General features: G+C 40.2%; 1 protein-coding gene and 1 long non-coding RNA gene across 13 annotated transcripts in view; one reads left to right on the top strand and one right to left on the bottom strand.

Annotated features, from left to right (window-relative positions):
- LOC138844261 (uncharacterized) overlaps positions 1-1,192 on the bottom strand; it is an 89,101-nt gene extending 87,909 nt beyond the window's left edge. Inside the window, exon 1 of one of the 2 annotated variants that reach the window (XR_011379802.1) lies at positions 998-1,192. This is a non-coding gene — a long non-coding RNA (uncharacterized lncRNA). The remainder of the gene's footprint in view (positions 1-997) is intronic. The other variant, XR_011379801.1, reaches the window with a different exon arrangement.
- The window catches only part of GLIS3 (GLIS family zinc finger 3), a 797,279-nt gene that overhangs the window by 297,522 nt on the left and 487,280 nt on the right, over positions 1-12,477 (top strand). Inside the window, exon 1 of one of the 11 annotated variants that reach the window (XM_017341600.3) lies at positions 785-919. The exons of 7 other annotated variants lie outside the window; for them this stretch is intronic. The gene's annotated coding sequence lies outside the window, so the exon portion shown is untranslated. Of the gene's footprint in view, positions 1-784; positions 920-1,211; positions 10,523-12,477 lie in introns of those variants that run through there. 3 more of the 11 variants (XM_070051524.1, XM_051858227.2, XM_070051541.1) reach the window with 3 other exon arrangements.

Here is a 12,477-nt window from a genome sequence, read left to right as displayed (position 1 = left end):
CCGCAGGTCTGGCACTGTCACCTCCCCCGCGCAAGGGCGCAGACAAGGCTCAGACGCGAACGCTCCCCGCCGGGCTCGTCACCGCGCGTTTACGTTTTCATGGGCCCGCCGAAATGTCAGCCGTGTTTGGAAAATGTCTCAGTCTCGGGGACTTTGTCCTGCGCACGGCTCCAGGCCCTATAAATGACCCTGTGTGTGTTTTGAAGTGGGCCGGGGCCGCTCTCTGGAAAGCGTGAGTGAGCCGCCGGGCTCTCTCCTAGACACACACCTTGCCCCAAGCGACTGTCCCAAGTTACTCACTGGAGCTGACAAGTCACTTCGGGGTCGGGGAAGTCACCCAAATGTCTGGAAATCTTGGCCCCGGCGGATTTGTCATCCTATGGATGATTCAATTAGGTGCCCGGAGGAAGAAACTTTGGGGACGGTTTCTGGCTGCGACTTCAGATTTTTTGGCGTGGGGGGAAGGGTATTTGGGAGGCGAAAGGGAAAAGGACACCCGAGCGCCGGGACGCTTGCCCGAGAGGCGCTCCTGGCCGGAGGCTGAGCCCGTGCGCTCTGGGGCGCGGCGAGCCGGGCCCGGGCTCCCCCCGGGCTCGGGCAGGCTCCGCAGCACGCGCGGGTCCCCGGCCGTCCGTGCGGGCTTCCGAGGCGCGGGCCGGCGGCGGCGCCCTTTCAGCCCCGACTTACTCAGGACTGAGTTGCACAACAGGAAGCCGGCACGAGTTTGTTTTGTTTTGCTGCGTTCGCTCGCTCGCGGACGGGGCTGAGGGTTAGGGGCGGAGGCGGCGGGGGAGTGACGGGGTCGCGGCAGCGCGCACCCTGCCGGGCCCCGCCGCCTCCGCCTCCGGATCCGCCCCTTGCTCCGCGCCGGGGAGCCCCGGGGCCAGGGCTTGGGACCCCAGCAGACCACGCTTGTGGGGTAAGAAAGCTACGAGGGCTGCCCTCCTCCTGTCATACCGCGCGCCCCTCTCCCCGGCTGCGCTGCTCTGTGCCTCACCTTCCCTCACTCCCGGCGTCCCCGGTTTCTGTCGGGCTCTCATCTCAGCACCCTCTGAACCCGGGGCAGGAGATCTGGCGTTACTTCCGGCGTCGCAGGGAGGTGCAGGGTTGGTAGAGACTGGACTCCTGTCGTCTGGGCCCTCTTCTGGAAGGGCTCTGCACCCTCTCCCCACGCCAGCATCTCTGGAGAGTTGGGGCCCCAGGGGCCTTAGAGTCCGCGAGGAAGGGAAGTTCTGCAGCTCCCTCCAGTGGAGCAGTTCCCTTTAGGTTATGGGACTTAGACTCTCAAGTGCTGTGTAAACAAAGTTAGAAGGGGCCTGAGCTGCTCCTGGCCTACATGTGAAGGTATTGGGGACCTAGAGACCTTAAGGGTTTTGCTCGGGATATCACAGCCAAATTGTCAGACGCAGGGCAGACACTTAAGACGTCCAGTTCCCAGTTTGAAGAGCATTTCTGGGTCAGAAGGTGAACCCAAGCCAGATGCAAAGGCTTCTGTCCCCCTCAGAGAGCTTTCATGAGCCATGGTTTCTGCCTTGGGATGTAGCCAGTCTTCCGTTTCTGCCCTCGGCCTTGCTCCCCACTGGGTCTCCCCTTTTAGAATAAACGGGGCAACAGTTTTCTTTTGAGGTGGTGGTGGTGGTGGTGGTGGTGATGGTTCAAACTTGATTTTCTCCTGCCTCTGCCCGGTGTGCTGCTTGAATCAGGTGCAGCCACGTTGAGGGTTGTTCACAGAGAGGCTGAAGAGATTCTGGAGACAGGAGTCTGTGATAGTGTGTGCTATTTTTGCAACTGAGACTTTGCTGAATTTATGGATCATCTTTAAGCACGCTGCAGTTTTCTTGCGTTTTCAGTAGTTGGCTGGGCCGGCAGATTACTTCCAATACTACCTTTTGAAAGAAAGGGCAGGGGACATTTCTTTTCCTGTTATTTCCAAGGCACCTTTCCTTGTTGGTGGTTTATTTCCTTTACTTTGGTGCCCCGGGGCCTCAGCAAGTCCTTGAGTATGAACAATTAAATCTCACTGCTGCTGCCATAATCCACTCTGTGCTTGGTTCACCGTGGGCCCATTTGGGAGAACATCATTTCTCTGATTCTCTGATTCCACCCTTGTTCCTTATTAGAAGTCAAGTTATCGGAGGTTGAATACCTGGTGTTTGTTGACTAGCCTGGGAGGAAGTGATCTCTTTTGTTTGGATGCACTCCAGTGTCTACCTAGCGGGTCAGATTCCTACTGGACTCAAATAGGCAGGATGGGGTAGAAAAATACCAAATGAATGTTTTGTTTCAGTCCTGCTTCCTGTATGTGGCAGGAGGGGATCTTTCCTTCATTTCAGAAGACCGCTCACTCCAGCCTTTGCTCCCCCCACGCCCCTTTAGTGTTCTCTTCTGGAATAAATGAAGTCTGAGGACATTCTTGCTGCTCTTGCCCCCTCTTATTTTGCAGTTACTGGTCTTTGGAGGTGAAGGTCAATTAGTGAGTCTCCCAGCTTCCAGATGTGGTGCTTCTTGAAGGATATAATTCAGGAGTAGGATTCCATGCACGTTATGTCCCTGGTTTTTTGTAGTTGTTTTCTGTAGAGGATATATATTGCAAATAAGGTGGAAAGACAGGACATAACTCTAACTTTGTCTTAAGTTACATTGGTCATAGACTTGATCAGGACTGGGGAAAAAAGCACATGGTTACATCTATGCAATCAAAGTGTGTTACCCCTTTCAATCAAGGGTGATGAGACATACTAAAACCTTGATAGTAACAAGTGCTTGGTTAAAAGGTGTGCTAGTTCCAAGTTTTCCTTGTTTCTCACTTGAGGCATAGTTGACATAAAAGCCAGTTTTTATCTCAAATGAAATATCTCTACAGAATAGGACTCCTGTGTTAAATTCAGTGAATTTTCACACACCAGATACATCTCTATCAAGGAACAGAACATAGTTAATACACAGGAAACATATCTCATATTCCAGTACCGTGATTACCACCTCCTAAACTCCACTGCCTGCCTTCTAATGGATACATTCATTTTGCCTATTTTTAATACCCTATGTAAATGGAATGATTCAATATGTACTCTTAGGTCTGGCTTCTTTCCTTTGACAAACCACCTTTAAGGATAACGGGACACTTTGGCTTGGAGAAATTAGTTGGTCAGGCATTACTTAATATGATAGAATTAAGGAAAAACACTAAGGAAACAGATGCCGTATTTACGCCGTGATGACTGTGTGGATAGGGACACTGAACAGGAATCAGTGAAATGTCTGGTGTGGCCCCAGTGTAGGTAAGTAGGGGCTGCTTCTTCCATGGCAACCCAGGATGCATTTGCAGGCCCACTGTGAGGGCCAACAGCACCCACAACAGACAAGGTGCCTGATCTCAGTACTGGACTGACTCTTCATGTGGCAGCATTATGCTAGGATTTTTTGTTGTTCACCTTTTTGCCAAGCAACGGCAAGAATAATGTGCTTGTCCAGAAGAGTGAAATAGAATTTCCTTGCTACTTTTTCTCGATAGAAAAAGTAGTAGCCAGTAGTAGACCAGGAGGAATAGACAAGGAACTAGGCTAACTTGGTTTCATAAGCTACAGAGCATGGGATCATGGGATTCAGGATTGTATGGTCACACTTCACTTATATTGTATTTGAGTAATAAGTCCTAAATGTGGGATATAACTGCATATTTTGCTGATACTGTATTTTCAGTATAAATGACCAAGAAAGTGTGAATAATATAAATATAAATATATGTGAATATACAAATGCAGTCTAAGAATAGGTTTGGTAAATGTAGCATGAAAAATGTAACATGTAGGTTTTATAGAAGACAGTCTTTGTACATATAAGTGCTGGAGAAAGTTCCAAGAAAAATCAGATGTCACTCCAAAAGCTAAATGAAATTAGAATGTAGATGTGGAGACAAGTACAGGCGTGTAACTATAATGCAATGGAGAAAGGAGTGTGAAAAGAGAGGTGTGGAAAGTAAAGTACTTTCACGTTTTTCAGGTCCTTTTATGTATTAAACACTGTGCTAAGCATGTGACATGCATTTTCTCAGTCTTCTGTAATGTTGTGAACTATAGACAATGCATAATTATCCCCATTTACATATCTGAGCTGTGGAGACCAAGAACAGATCAGGGAGACATACGTGGATATTTGGGGTGGGCTAAGAGGGTTAGTAAGTTCTAGAAAGAAGACAGCAGAAGGGAATGGAAAAACCATGGAGGAAGTCTCTAAGGCAGTATGTAGGATGAACAGGAACAGGAGCCAGTCGTGTTCCACTATGAGAAAAACAATCAGGGGGTTTGTCTGTAAAACTGAAATCTTGAAGTCAATACACAGCTGAGGGCAAATAAACTGGAGACAGATTAAGCTGGTGGGGCCACTCCTGTCTGATGCGATCTCTTCTAGGCCAAGAACGTGAATGGCTACCTACTCCCTCAAGTGTAGCAAGCCTTGCTGAACTGCAGATGGGCTGATAGGCTCACAGTGCAAGATCAGAGCCAGTTGTAGGTGCCGTGATAAAGAGTTCAGACTTCCTGAACATCAGTTATTTCTGAAATTCTGAGTCAGGTCTCTGAAGTTTCATTTCTAGGCCTGTTGAATACTGTACACAGAAAACTAACCAGATGTCAGGACTGTGTATGAAATTTTGTTATTCTTGTGTGTGAAGAAATGGATTAATGTTTTCCCAACCTTTTCAGCATGACCAATAGATTCCATTTCTGTCTGTAACTTGGCTGAGTCACTCATGGATGTTTAAAAAAATTTTTTTTAATAAATATGTTGTCATGTTGGTTAAGGGCCTAGTCATTGTTGTGGACATTCATACTTCTATCATGATGTCATTGAAACATAATTTAAGTTGTGTAAAACTTCTGTCTAACAATGGCTAAAAATAGCTATATTGGTCACTTTGAAGGCTATAACCACACTAAAGGAAAGAAATCACTCAGATTCATGTGTGATAGAGGCACTTTAATATGTTTAAATATCTGGTTTAGGGAGTGAGACATTTTATGTCTAGAATCTTCCATAGGTAGATATTTATTACCCCTTTGAAAGGATTGTGACTTTTAGCCTTGAAAATAGTTATTCACGTGAACTGAGTGGTTAGTTGTACAGACTAAATAATGCTCTTTTTCTTTTGCCTTATTTTACTACCTATGTACTTCCTTGAGTGAGGATGATTTTTTTTAAAGAAAAATCTTCAACTAGTTGCTTCGCTTTTATGTTTATGAAGAAGAAGTCTTTGTGTCTCAAACCATGGCCATGTGGTGCTCACTCTGCAATTCAGGTAATTAATTCAGCAGTGACATCATAGGGAATGTGTTCATTTTTCCATTCCAATTCCTCTTCTTGGAGTCTGATGGTTAACTCATATTAAGAACACATTTTGAAAAACTCAATTCTCAAAGACAGTTATGAGTTAATTTAAACATTCCCCCTTTTGTGTTATAAATGCACTGTTTCATTCCAGAGAAGGTCTACCCTCTGTAATGAAGGTGATATAAAATTGTCCATCATGTTGATCCTGATTGTTAGTTGTTTGATCAGTTATTACTGAGCACAGTTGATCAACTGATATTTACTAAGTAGAAGCCATAGGGAAAAACAGCAGTGGTGGAAATATGGTTTCATATTATTTAATCCTCATTTTTTTATAAAGCTAAAAATGTTGAACTATGAAATCTTTTTAAAAGATCTATTTTTGGGGATTTATTTTACTTTGTTCAACTCTATGTATACCTGCAGCTGTTCTTTGTAGATACTTGGATAGGCAAATAGACCGGATGTTTTTATAATGTAGCTTTTATGCTGTTTTGACTGTGACCTACCATAAAATAGAGAGACATCAAAATGTTCATGGAAACAGTGAATTAAAAAGACAAGCTTATTTTGGTGTAAAAACTTTTGAAATCCATAATATACATTTTCCATGAACTTTAAGAGAAGATATTTATTTGTTTGAAAGAGTTACAGAGTGAGAGAGACAGAGAAAGAGAGAGACAGAGAGAGAGACATCTTCGTCTAGAGAGAGACATCTTCCATCTGCTGATTCACTCCCCAAATGGCTGCTGGAGCTGGGATTGCGCCAGGCTGAAGCCAGAGTCTGGAACTCCATTTGTGTCTCCCATGTGAGTACAGGGGCCCAAGGACTTGGGCCATCTTCCACTGTTTTCCCAGGTGTATGAGCAGGGAGCTGGACTGGAAGTGGAGTAGCATGGACTTGAACTGGCACCCAACAGGGGATACTCACATTACAGGTGGCGGCTTAACCTACAGTGCCACAACACTGGCCCCTCCGTGAACTTTTTGAAGACATCTCATATATGTATTATGTTACTCAGAACATAATATATGCCTGTAAACGTGTTGATATGTCCACCCACAAATAACTGAAGTAATTTATGACCATTAATACATTATTTTTACTATGATAACTTCTACTCATATTTATTTTATTTGGCTTTCTTTCATTAAAAAAGCTTTCTCTGTTGAATAATTGATTTTATGGACCACCAATGAATTACAACCCAGTTTGAAAAACAGTGTTTTAGAAAGACTACTTCTTTACACATAGATCTAGGAATTTATAGTGTATTGATACCTAACTGGGCGAGTGCATGGGCTGAGGCATTCTTACCTTTCTAAAGTTTTATTATATTTGTCTTAAAATATTTTTGGTTCCAAGTTAATTTTCACTTTGTGATTTCTTGTACATGACCAGGAAATCTGTAATCATTTCTTTCTGTTTTGCCATTTTTGGTATTGCCACAGTTTTCTCGTTCTTTCTGTACTCATTGATGAGTTAATTACTGAGGCAAAGTAAATGAAACTCTTCTAAGTAATTACTACTAAAAGTAGTGACATTGAGTGAAGTAGGAGGCTATGAGAGTTACATAGATGCACTGAAGTGTGGAAAGTGGATTCTAAGCGAGGTTATGGAACTTTTAATACTGCCCTCCAGCAGTATTTTCCTGAAGGTCCTGACTTTGTTCCAACAATCTGTAATAATTTTCATTGTGTAGATGGTTCTCAGTGCTGCTTCTGATTTCTTGTTGTTAGGATTGACTAACTGGAGATAAATTCCTGAATTGGTCTTGGCCAAATTCTGTGTTTTTCTCACTTCTTTCCTTTCTTTTTACCCTCCCTTTCCCTTCTTTCTATCTTGCCATGTTTCCTATTCCTATTTTGAGCTTCATAGCCATTAATTTAAATTACTAATGGCACTGCCTTAAATTTAGGAGAGATTATTTTCATTTTTGAGGACATTTATAAAGCATAAAAATTACAAAGTTGAAATATTTGTAATAAGATAGCTAAGGGTTTGAACCACAGATGAAGTTAAATCAGTATTTCCATTAGATGGGATCTATGCTGTTCATTATGTTATCTGTGATGTTTGTTACATTATCTTTTCTGAGTGGTCTTTGGAAGGATGGTTGTGACTCTCTGGAGGCTACACCGATTTGGCTTCATATTTTTATTTGGTGTAACAGAATGAGACCTCTTTGATTTCATCTAGTTGCTAGTTATATTGCTTGAGTATCATCTGTACATATTAGTATTCAGAATAAATATGCTAACATTCTTAGAACTACTGACATTAGGCCTTGGGAGTATCCAAGTGAACAGGTCCATGCATACTAATTATTAGGTGTAACCTGCCTAACTTTTGTTCTGCATCTCAGTAAGGAGGAATTATTGTAGCGAGCTGTTTTTGTATAACTTCTGTGGTACATTCTGTGAAAATGTTGATTTCATGGAATAAAGTAAGTGAAACACAGCAGTGATCAGCTATACCTTGTTGTGGGTTACTTTATCGTAATATAGTACCCTCCAGTTTCAATTTAGAGCAATGCTATTGTACACATCCAATACATTTCCTCTATAATATCCTCTGGCTTCACAGGCGCATGTTTGCACTTTCCTCTTGTTAAAATTGCAGACAAGAATAATTTTGATTTATTGGTGACATCTAATATAGCTTTGTTTATATTGTTGCCAATAAAATGACTTACATGATTGGGTTTTGTTTATACAATCTTTTCTGAGGAGTCAGTCACCTGTGTTAGGACAAGGTACATTCTGCTTATTAAAATGAACTCCTGGGATCTAAGAACATTCAGCTCTATCTGTCCTTGATTGAATTGCAAAATGTGCTTCACATTGCAGCCGTGCATGAGAATAACTTATAGTATCTATCAATAGGCTTTTCATTTCTATATTCTTCTGGCCACAAAAGCTGTAACAAGAGAAACCCATGGGAATTGCATGGGCCTATTAACGATCAAGGCAACGATGTTGAAAAGGCAGTGTTAATGAAATTATACAATCATTAACTCAGAAGGAAAAAACCAAAAGAATCAATAAAAACTCTTTTAGATGGCTTAGACCTACTTATAAGAAGCAGACTCAGGAGCAGTTTGTTTGCTGACCAGTATTTTGTGCCTCATTATCAGGTTTTCTATTCAGAGTAAGAAATGCTTGTGGCATAAGGAATGGAAAATGTAACAAAGGCTAAATGTAGCCTAAGGAAATGAAATGATGTATGAAAATTAATAATTAACTGGCTCATCAGATGAATTATGACTCTAGATGAGTCTATTAATGATATTTACCAAGAAAGGGCCTTTTCGGTTGTAAATAGGCACTATGGAACGCCTGTTTTTGGAATTTTCTTGAATGGGTGCATTAGCATTGCTCTTGCTTGTTTAATTTTTAATCCTTGAAAAATAATTCCTGGGGCCTTGGGTGGAAGGTAGAGTCATGATTTTATATTTTGATGAAACTTATGCTTTTCCAGAAAATTGTGGAATTATTAAATGGTTTTGTGCCTTAGTTTCCTTAGGGGTTAAGTAATTTCCTCTCAAACCTGATTTACAGGAGTGTGTTGAGTTTCAAAGTGGTCAAAAGGAAAGATTTATTAAGTCTCATGTTGACTCATATTAGCAGAATGAACATTTTCATTGTGTGAACCAATGGAATATTAAAAATTTAAATATGTCAATATGTCAGATATCAGATTCTCTAAATTTATACTTCTGGATTGTTTTGCCTTTTCTTTTTCTTCTGTTGGTAGCCTGGGGTAGAGTAATTGGGTAGAGGACAAAAGGGAAGATGCTGGAAAATTTGATCAAGGTTTTCAGTAGAAAGATGATCATGTAGTCAAATACTGTCACTTAGGATGTTGATACGGATTAGTTGTGGTTGCACATTTTTGGCAAAGTCTAAATTTAACCTTCAATTCATTTTTCATGGTAGTGTTGCCTTTCAGCACATTGTGGGCAGGAGAGCTTTCCTATCAGCTCTTGCTTTGATAGACTTAGTAGAGGTTGCTGTTATCTTTGCTTGCATGTCTACTGGGTTTTCCTATATTCAAGTGCCATAGGTATACAATCTGTGTATTTATTGATTGGAGTAAGTGGATATTTTTTATAAAATTCCTTATCCAAATTACCTAGAATAACATTATTTCAAGAGAATGTGGTGATTCTGGTCAACCTCCTCAACTTTTTATGGATGAAAAACTACAAGTCCAAAGAAGTGATAAAAGATTTGCCAGAAGTAGAACTCAGGTATCTTGACTTTTTGAGTGCTCTTTTCACTGTAACTCTGGGAAGCTGTGTCTTTCTTCAAAGTTAGCAGTTTATTCTCATTTAGTTACCAGGTGGACTTAGATTTCTATCTTGATTGTATGACCTAGCTAAAAGGTCTTTACAAGTATTGTAATGTGAATAGAAAAAAAATGATTTCTACATTCTGGTATCTAATGCTTGAAAAAAAATCTGTTGGCATGATTAATGTGAAAACTGGAATTACAGGCATTTTTCCCGTGTAGTTTCTTTTTGTTTTGTCTTGAGGCTAGTTTTGCTCAGTTGCATATCATTGTTTTCCATGGTATTAATCACTTTACTCTCAGGATACTGTTTTTCTGGCCATAAAATTTAAGTGTAAGTTGCTGTTGTTTTACTTTCAACCTCATGGTATTTCAAACAGGCATGCAGTTTATAAGAAAATAAATATTCAGTGCGAGACAGACAAGTGTGAATGCCTGATTAAGTTCTCAGTGCTGTAATTATTTTTCCTTCTTGCAGACTCACCTTCTTAATGATTGTGTGTAGTGCTAAGTACTCTTAGGTGTTTTTATCCATATTTTTGATGAGAATTCCTGCTTGCATGTGATCTTCCTGCCAAAATGACTCTCTTATTTTTAAAAACCTGGAAATGGGCACAGTCTACAAATCTGCAGACAGTTGTCACTTGAACCATGGTCTCAGTGACTCATATTTCCAGTCATGTTGGACAATTCTTTATTTTCAAGAAATTACCAATATGACATCTTTTGTTGTTGTTGTAGAGAGCTGAATAAGCACTTTCTTCTGCGGGATTCAGACTGCTTGGAAACACTGTTTTATCAATGAGTGGAGAATAGATGGCCAATTTCATCTGACAGAGCTCGAGACATTCAATGACTCTTGCTCATGATGAACCAATGAATGAGTCAACATGCCAGCTGGTAATACTGTCTACTTCTCCTACTTGGACCCAAAAGAAAAGGCATTGGAATTTTTCCAGTGTAAAAAGAAAAATCTTAACAAATCAGTCTGGTAACAGGTTCTGTGTTTCATTATTCCATTAATAAACTTAAATGATTCAGGTTTGGATAACCTGAATGTATTTGTCTGTTTATAGAGATTGTCATGCAGGGCAGGGGACAGAGGTGAGACCTGGCTTAGAGGAACACTACTAAATAATTCCTTGGAGTAGATGGCATGATAGCATGAAGTGTCACAGAGTGATGGAATTCTTAATAAAATAGAGAATTGGTAAAAATTATAAAAATACTCCAAAATTCATATTGTTAATTATTTGTGATGTTCCTTAACACAGGCACACTTTGTTGAAGGTATGGTGAGTGCTTGAGTTGAAAATTAAAAATGTTTTAGGCTTTCCGCTATGATGAAAGAAAAAAAAACTCCTTCACAAAAAGTTTTCACTCCTTCATATATTTTCTGTGATGATTTATGGAGTCATTTATTTTGGAGTTGAGTTGAAAATATTTGTGTAAGACCTTAAGTGGATCATACATAGTAGGAGCCATCCAGTTGAAGATACCTGGTCACTGTTGCTTTGCACTCAATCCTTATTTCCTGTGTTTGTTCAGCTTTGGCTTCTTTCCATGCCTATAATATCTGTATAAAAGGCCAATTGTGACTATGTCTATCATAGAGTTGAGGTGGTGCCACTACCATAGTAGCTGGCTGCCTCACTGCATGCATTTAAGGAACTGGCTATCAAGGAATTGTGGAATACTAACATCACATTTGTGGTAGTAATTTTTTTTTTTACCTAAAAACCTTTTATTTAAGGTATACAGATTTCATTCATTTCATATATACAAATTTAGGAACACAGTGATTTATTCCATACTACCACACTACTGCCCACACTCCCACCCTTCTTCCTCCTCCCTCTCCTTTTTCTTTTGCTTCTTCTTCTTTTTTTTTTTTTTTTTTTTTTTTTTTTTTGACAGTCAGAGTGGACAGTGAGAGAGACTGGATTCTCCTGTTTCCGTTCTTGTTTTTTACAAAGATCTATTTTCAGTTAACTTTATACTCATAAGGTTAACCCTACACTACATGGAGTTCAAAAAATAGTATGAAAAATAAAAACTGTTCCTCAACAGTTGAGACAAGGGTTGTTCAAAATCATTGCATCTCAAAAAGTGTCAATTTCACTTCTCTAGATGATCTTTTAGGTACTCTATTAGTTGCTACAAATCAGAGACTGACTTATTTGACTAAGTATGATGGTTTCCAGTTGCATCCATTTTGTTGCAAACTACAGGATTTCTTTTTTTTTTTTTTTTTTTTTTACCCCACTGTGTAGTAAGTGTAAGCTTTGCGGGACTGTGATCAGGCATGGTGAACATACTGGGCAGCTCATCTGTATGAGGGCCATTCTTTATGCTTTTCAAAGGCATTTCGTGAAGCTTTTTGTTTTCTTTTAGCATCTTCATAGAAGGTTAGTGTATTGTGTGTTGACTTTATTTCCATCCCTATAAATGAGAATCATTATGTAACCAAGACTCTAGTATTGCTGTGAATATTTAAATATATATTTAAATATATTTTGTGAATATTTAAATATATGGAATTTGAGATCTAGGCAGTATTTCCAGTACAAAAGACTTTCATCTTTTGTAAACCTAGAGATTGTGAAAATCCTACTCATATGGTAAAAATCAGAGATGGCTTCATGTCCCAGTAATCTCATTTTGAGGCCATGTCTGTTTTGTGTTTATTGACTGAAACCCTTTGAAATATTGGTCTTACAGCTCATGAATGTGGTACTTTTGGGTTTCCTAAGGCCCACTGTAGTAAAACATTGAACTGAACTAGTATGGACAGATCCTCAAGGGAGAAAACTAAGTTGCATTTTGCAAGCCAGCACCTGTAGATTGGTTGGGTT

Source organism: Oryctolagus cuniculus, chromosome 1, assembly GCF_964237555.1.
Source record: "Oryctolagus cuniculus chromosome 1, mOryCun1.1, whole genome shotgun sequence".
Taxonomy (NCBI): domain Eukaryota; kingdom Metazoa; phylum Chordata; class Mammalia; order Lagomorpha; family Leporidae; genus Oryctolagus; species Oryctolagus cuniculus.
This window is presented reverse-complemented; position numbering and strand designations above follow the sequence as displayed.